Source organism: Corvus brachyrhynchos, unplaced genomic scaffold (assembly GCF_000691975.1).
Source record: "Corvus brachyrhynchos isolate BGI_N302 unplaced genomic scaffold, ASM69197v1 scaffold59, whole genome shotgun sequence".
NCBI lineage: Eukaryota > Metazoa > Chordata > Aves > Passeriformes > Corvidae > Corvus > Corvus brachyrhynchos.
Genome location: NW_008246054.1, coordinates 5,916,766 through 5,923,713, shown reverse-complemented (window position 1 = coordinate 5,923,713; position 6,948 = coordinate 5,916,766). Strand labels below are relative to the sequence as shown.

Below are 6,948 nucleotides of genomic sequence, written 5' to 3'. Positions count from 1 at the left end.
TCCGGGAGCTGCGTGGGGTCGTGTCTGTGTGCGGAAGGTTGACACACCTGTGTGGCCCAGCCGGTGTGGGTGTGCAGCCCGGTAAGCCCGCCCCGCAGTCAGTCACGGTGCACCTCTCTGTGGGCCCGTACCGCCAGCACAGTGTCCACGGTCCCTGTGGCGTCCGCTCCCTGCAGCTGTGCAGCGCTGCCAGCGAACAGGTAAAATTTGGTCGAAGGACCCACGTGGCTTGGTTACTACACCTGCACAATATGATCCTCTCAGCCACACCGTTCAGTCAGTGCACCATGGTTTGGTCACAGTACTTGGGAACGGGCTGGCGCCTGTATGGGAGGGCTTTGTGTGAAGACAGCACCTGTGAAATCACCAGAATACAAGAGACATTTGAGATTATTAAACTGGAGGTTTGCTAAAACGCTACCACTCTGTAAGCATCTGGTCTAGCAGGAGGTGTCCCTGCCCATGGCAGAGGGCAGAATGAGATGTTTTTTAAGGTCCCTTCCAACCCAAGCCATTCTGTGGTTCTGCTGCTTCATTCAAACACAGATGAAAAATGCATCATTTTATGTTTATAGCTGTGAAACAGTAGATGTTGTTGCCAGTCTTGTTTTAGAGAAACACAAACAGGTGTTTCATTTTATGCACCCAGATTTTGTTTTTAAAATGACTTGTCTGCAATAAAGAGGGAACAGCTTAGCTTTAGGTTTTTGAAAGGGATGGGTTTTTAATAAGAATATAACATGAGGCCCTATTTGATTTCAAAGTATAGCAATGAAAACAAGTGTTCAAAAAAGCATCTGATGGCTAGCAATGACTCAGAAGGATGGAGAATGTTGCATTTCAAACACCTCTCAGTTCGTGCTACCCAAGACTCCTATTCACAGCTCAGAGAGAGATGGGGGTGGTGGGAGAAATTAAATACAAAAAACTGCAACAGATTTTGAGCTGTCTGTTTTGTTTTAAATGGCAGCTTTTTAGTTATAATAATTATAATGAGTATTTCACAGATGTCCATCAAATTTAATCCATGCAAAAATACCTACCTGGACATACAGAGAAACTGAGGCAACCATGGTGAGGGATGAATTTGCCTCATGCTCTAACACATCACCAGTGTGCAGGTAAGAACATTGAAGGAAGGGAAGGGAGCTGCTCCATCTGTATGGGTAACACCATTGTAGGGCATACGTGGGCAGTTTTGGGGGTTGTCAATGCTATTTTTTCCTCTCGGCAAATTACCCAGTAAATCTCAAGAAATAAGCTTAAGAAACTCAATATAGGCTGTGGACAAAAGGCTTTGAGCATCCATGCAGCCATTCTGATAATTTATGTTGAAGGAATCTGGAAAAAACCCACGGTAGATAGCTGCTTCTTGTAAGACATCACCACAAAAAGAGCAATGAAGAGTATCAAAGGCTCAAATAATGACGTCACCTTCCTCCCTGGATCAGAGCTGAAGCTCAGGGAACTTTAGACCATGAGGATCTTTGAAGCTTTATTTGAGGAACCATAAGAAGAAAACTGTCCTTTTCCCAGAGCTTGCTGGGGAACTTGCAGTTCACCAACTGCAATACAGAGAAAGAATTCCCAGTCACATCACTCCAATCACCTCACACAATCTACCAGCTGTACTAAAAACTCTCAGTGGCCATGACCAGCTTCGCCTGGGGCTTCTCCCCATATCTGTGGGCCTGGGAGCTTTAATTAAGCTCAGTTCAGGGCCATCAGTCTCTGCTGAATTATGGAGACGTGTTTGTCTCTGGTTCAGTTGCAGCCTGTGGTGTCTTTGGGTCTGAGTTCCGCTCATGGGTTGACTCCTTAGCTTTGTCCCATGTAGTCTGAGTAGGTATTTTGTTCTGGGTGAGTCAGCTCTAGAAATAATCATTCTGGTTATACCATTCTTTTGGAAAAGCTAAAATGAAACAAATCCATTTGCTTTGAGAAATGTTTGTGAAAGACTATTGAAAGTACAGTATGTCAACAGCTGATGTTGAAGACTGAGGGGAAAAGTAGGGTTTATGTTGTCAGTTGAGGAGCTCATACAGTACAAAGGCTCATGCATGACTTCTTTGCAGGTGTTCTTTCCTATGTTATCTAGTTTTATTTTTCTGTGAAATTCATACTTAGTTCTTGGGAAGGTGTTGGCCTAACTGAAGTCTTAAAGGGCAAAACTGGACAGGAGGGTTGAGGGGAGCTAGTAGGGTGCTCTCCAGGTATACAAGAAAGGAATAAAAGGAATGGTGGAAGTGGTGAAACGTGCAGAAATATTGGCAAACTTTACATGGATCATTAGTGTAAAACTGAGAGATGCACAGAATCCGCTCCGGCTTCTCTGTCCTGCAGAGATGTTTGTAAGCAAATGAGCTCCAGTGTCCGCCTGCAGCGTCACCCTAAAAAACTCATTAACAGTGTGAAGTCTCAACGCTTCTGCAGCAACTGCAACGGCAACCGCTCAGCCCAGAGAGATTGAACTCGAGCATCCGAGACAGCGAGGCTTGGATTTTCTGAAGCTTTACAAACCTACACCTCCCGTTGATGAAAAAGCGAACTGCAGGCACTCGGAATCGCTCCTGAGCCTTCCATTTTCTCTCCTGCCACAAACTGAGTTGCAAGGATGTTCTCAGCAAACGTACCTTTTGATTCTGTAATGCCTCCTACCTGCAACTTACGCAGCAGTATGTAGCAGACTGAGCAGGAAAAACAAAAGGAATTTTATAAACTGGAATGAATAGGAAAAATCTATTTCTTTCTGCCTTGGTAGAAAAACTGAAGATGTGAGCAAAGAAAAACAAGGGGGATGAAAGATTTCCTCCCTCCCCTTCTCCCCCCCCAGTTGCTATAAATATTTCTGAATGTACTTTAACATGAATCCCTAAAAATGCATGTGGCCAAGCATATGTGTGTTTCTATGTATGGCTATCAACATAACGACAGTTGTGTATGCTGGTTTTGTCGCCTCATGCAAATAGGACTCCCAGTTTAGTTAGCATAATTAGAAATAGACATTTGAGAGCTGGATTCTGTCCTTCATTCCTTGCCCTTGCAAAAATAACACATCTAGTCCTCAGAGGAAAAAAGAGGCAAAAACGTGGAATGCAATTAGCTTATGAGTCTCTAAGTTACTTGCAAACTGTTTCTGCTGACTCCAGGTAGTGTGAATGTTTAGAATATATCACTGTGGGTCTTGAATTGGACAATTCTGGCCTTTTGGGTTCTTAAAAATGCTTATAAACACAGGTGAGAATTTAAATGGAATGTTTAAAAGCAGAGGTTAAATGTTCCAAAAAGAAACAGGCCTAGGATTGTCATTGTCCATACCAATATAGACTCCATGATACAGCTGACCAATAGTTAAAAATATTAACTAAAATTAGCCTCTTAAATTTCCATAACTATGTAAAGATGCCTACAGAGATAGAAAACACTTAAGTACCTATGTTATAGTACTTAAGTGCTACTATACTGTAGCAATGGTACCATGGTAACATCATTGATCTCTTGAGGTATCAGTTGCTCAGAGAAAAAAAGTTGATTTCTAATGCTTCTATTAATTGCAAAAGCTATTTGAAAGAAAAGCAGCTTTTAATTTTTGAGTTTTCAAATATAAAGCTTTTCTTTGTAGAATAATGTAGTGAAATGCTTCTTCATGTTCTGTGCTTAAACTGAACTGGTGTGAAAATCCCCCAAAAAGAGATAAAAGAAGGTAAATGTAGTGTATAAGACACTGGGACAGTATTACTGTTAGTATGACATCCCAGAATATACATAAGGAAAGAAATAAGCTGAATGTACAGTCCATTAAGAATGGGATCTGCACATGGATGTGAGTTTAAATTAATATTTTAAGAGCAACAAAGCTGAGTTCTCTGTGCTTTCTGCATCCAGTGAGATGTCACAAAATAGCTCCTGCCATATATTTTACCTTGTGAGACTGAAAATCACTAAGAGGAGCTGATTGACCATGTGGTAAAATGCATATAAAAACTGTATCTTTACCTCCTGTGGGCCTGTCCTGCCCATCAAGAAATATCAGGAATAGGTTTCTAGAACTGTATTACAAAGAATGAGGGCAAACATCCCTTAAGGCACAGATCATTTTGGTTAGAAATGTTGTATGAATCCAGTCCTCCTCCAGATAAAACAGACATGGAAAACTGTGATTCCAGTAAGTAGTATCAGCTGTTAAGAGCATGTCTGGTGAAACTTGACCCATTCTTTCAATAGATGGGCCCTCAAAACAGGAGAAAAAAGTACTTTAAAGCTCCATATGCTTTCTCTCCAAGAAGTTTGTGAGGCTTAAATACATTATGGTGAGAACTAGTTATATCCTGGTGAAATGGATGAGTAATAACACCATCCTTGCAGTTTGCAGAGGAAATGGTGGGCACCGCAGTATGCTTGTGCTGTCATAGGCACTGAGAAACACTTGGGTTTTCAAAAGTGATGTGGCTTCACCAAGGGTTGCATACCAAGTCTTTTTCAAAGCCAAAATTAAAACATAAAACTGCACAGTGCAGTCATAATGTTGGGAATTAGAAATCTCTGGTTATCTGCATGCCTGATCTGGTCCCTGGAAAAAATTCATGTAGCCCAGCAAGAACTTGGCTATATAATACAATCCAGCTCCCGAATAAAAAGCATTCATATGGTCTGTCCTCTTATCTGCCAACAAATTTCATAACCCTGATCTAATCATACAGAAGTGTAGTGCAGGTTGCCTTATGGTCGTGATCCAGCAACTCCACTGATTATAGTCTCTGTATTACAGGGCACTTTCTGGTTCAAGGTCTTACTTTGAACTCTAAATCTTATTCTGTTTCGTTCACTCCAATTGCCAACGAGGCACTCCCATGCCTAGGGGATGCATGGGTTGTTTTTGAGTGATAGTGCTGTGGTCTGCATTGTGTAGTCTGCATTGTGGCTCTTTTTAAGGTTCTGTGTATTCTCCCATTATGACCTGTATTTGCCACTGCACACTGAGTAGTGAGTTGCTTAATTATTGAAAGGGAGATGTTCCTTACAGGAAAAGCAACTGTCAGTGGATGGGAGGTCAAGGTCTGCGTACCAATGATCACTGGGCACTGACAGCACCCTTTGGCTGTCAGCCTGACACACTGTTTTGTTGCTTGTAGTGAAAGAAAGGATCCTAACCCAATTTTCTGCAGTTTCCTTAGATCTCTGTATGACTTTCAAACTAAATGGTGTGATTACCTGAATCTGGAGCTTTCTTTTCTGGATTCAATTAAACCCTCTCTGGTAGGTGTGATGTTCACATTTGTACATAAAGGCATATCTGAAATCAGCCTTTGGGTTGCAGGATGATGGAGCAGCACATCTTTGCTTCCTACAAGCCCTAGTCCTGTTGTGTTGTGCAGGCACAGGACTAAATCCATGTCCAGATTTGTGTTCAATGCAGTAGATCTATGGACTATTTATAAACTCAAAAATGTTGTTTATTTAATGATTTCTATGTAGGACCTCAGAGAGAAAAGCCCAGTCTATGAGGGGAGCCTCTAGACGATGTCAGAACATAAAATCTAACAGTGAAGAAAGGCTTGGTTACCTGCATGTTTCACTAGCATGGTGTTTTGTAGATTTCCAAATGTTACATACAAAGAATACTTACAAGAGCTTTAGTTGTAGAATTAAGAACAGAGGACATCGATTTCAGATTTGCATTTATCTTTACAGCCTGAATTCTGCCTTTCCCAAGTCTGGCTAATTTATGGACTGGGATTGTAGGATTAACCCTTTCCCCCACTGCTGCAAGCCAGCCAGGCCAGTGGCTGCTCTAACAGCATGATTACAGGAGCAGAGGATGAACTATGCAAAATTATTTTAAAAGACTCCGTGCATGGTTTTTTGCTCCGTGTGTGTTCCCTAGGATGACATTTAAGTTTTCATGCTTAACAGGACAACATTTTCTCTGTGCAGACAGCCATAAAGGACTCTGGACATGAACAGAGCCCATCATTGATTAATATGGATGATCATCTCGAAATTGATTATTGTAAAATCAGGATGGTATAAAAAGGCCCAAAGGAAAAAATCAACATATGCTGCTGCACTGAAAATTATTAACAATAACTGTATAAAACCAGTAACTGTCTGTGTTCAGCTTACAATGCTTTCAGGTAAAAATTGATTCCAAGGACTTTAATGAATCAAGTAGTCTTTATTGGCATGAATAAAAAGACTATAAAGTAAATTATTTCAGGATGGATTCTCTGGAATAGCAAGGAGCAGAAATGCATCTTTATCCTTGTAAGATTTAGCTTAGCATAAGAAGAAATTATAGTCACAGTACATTTTCATAGAGAGCCTGTATGTGCTGAAAAACCTTAAAATTAATTTTGCTATGAAAAACAGGTCCTGCAGGAAAGGTTTTGCTGCAAACCCACCCCCCGCCAAAAAAAAAAAAAAAAAAAAAAAAAAAAAGGGGATGGACTTGCTGGGGAAGTCATTTCAGTCTACAGCACAGAGCAATATTGCAAAAGTCCGTTTGTTTTCTGCCAGGTTCTCATTATAGGCTTGCCAAGATGTGACCACAGCAAATAGCCAGAGGCTGCTTTGGGATTTTTCCATCTTCTCGGTGAGATGGTTACCAAAGATTCCCCTGGACTATTAAAAAAAAAAAAAAAAGGCCCAAAAAAACCCAAAAACAAAAAACAAAAAACAAAAAAAAACCCCCAAAAACCCACAAAAAAAAAAAAAAAGAAAAAAAAACCAAAAAAACCCACCAAAAACCCACAAAAAAAAAAACAACGAGCAGAAAGCCCACGCTGTTGGAGCCCATCTGCTCCTCCTGTGCAGTAGTTTATTCCATTCCCTGCCCAGTCCTGGGCAGATGGTGTCCATTCCCTCCCAGCCCTCTCGAGGGACAGGGGACCTCAATGCCGCCTCTGCGCAGGGAATGAGGGATGGAGGTGCTAGGGGCAGGGGCGACCT

At 41.4% G+C, this 6,948-nt stretch overlaps 1 long non-coding RNA gene across 1 annotated transcript; it reads left to right on the top strand.

Annotated features, from left to right (window-relative positions):
- The first annotated feature begins 7 nt into the window (after nucleotides 1-7).
- On the top strand, nucleotides 8-2,758 carry LOC108449483. Its single transcript, XR_001865636.1, has 3 exons — nucleotides 8-200; nucleotides 1,008-1,121; nucleotides 2,344-2,758. It is a non-coding gene; the product is annotated as an uncharacterized LOC108449483 (long non-coding RNA).
- Nucleotides 2,759-6,948: the final 4,190 nt, after the last annotated feature.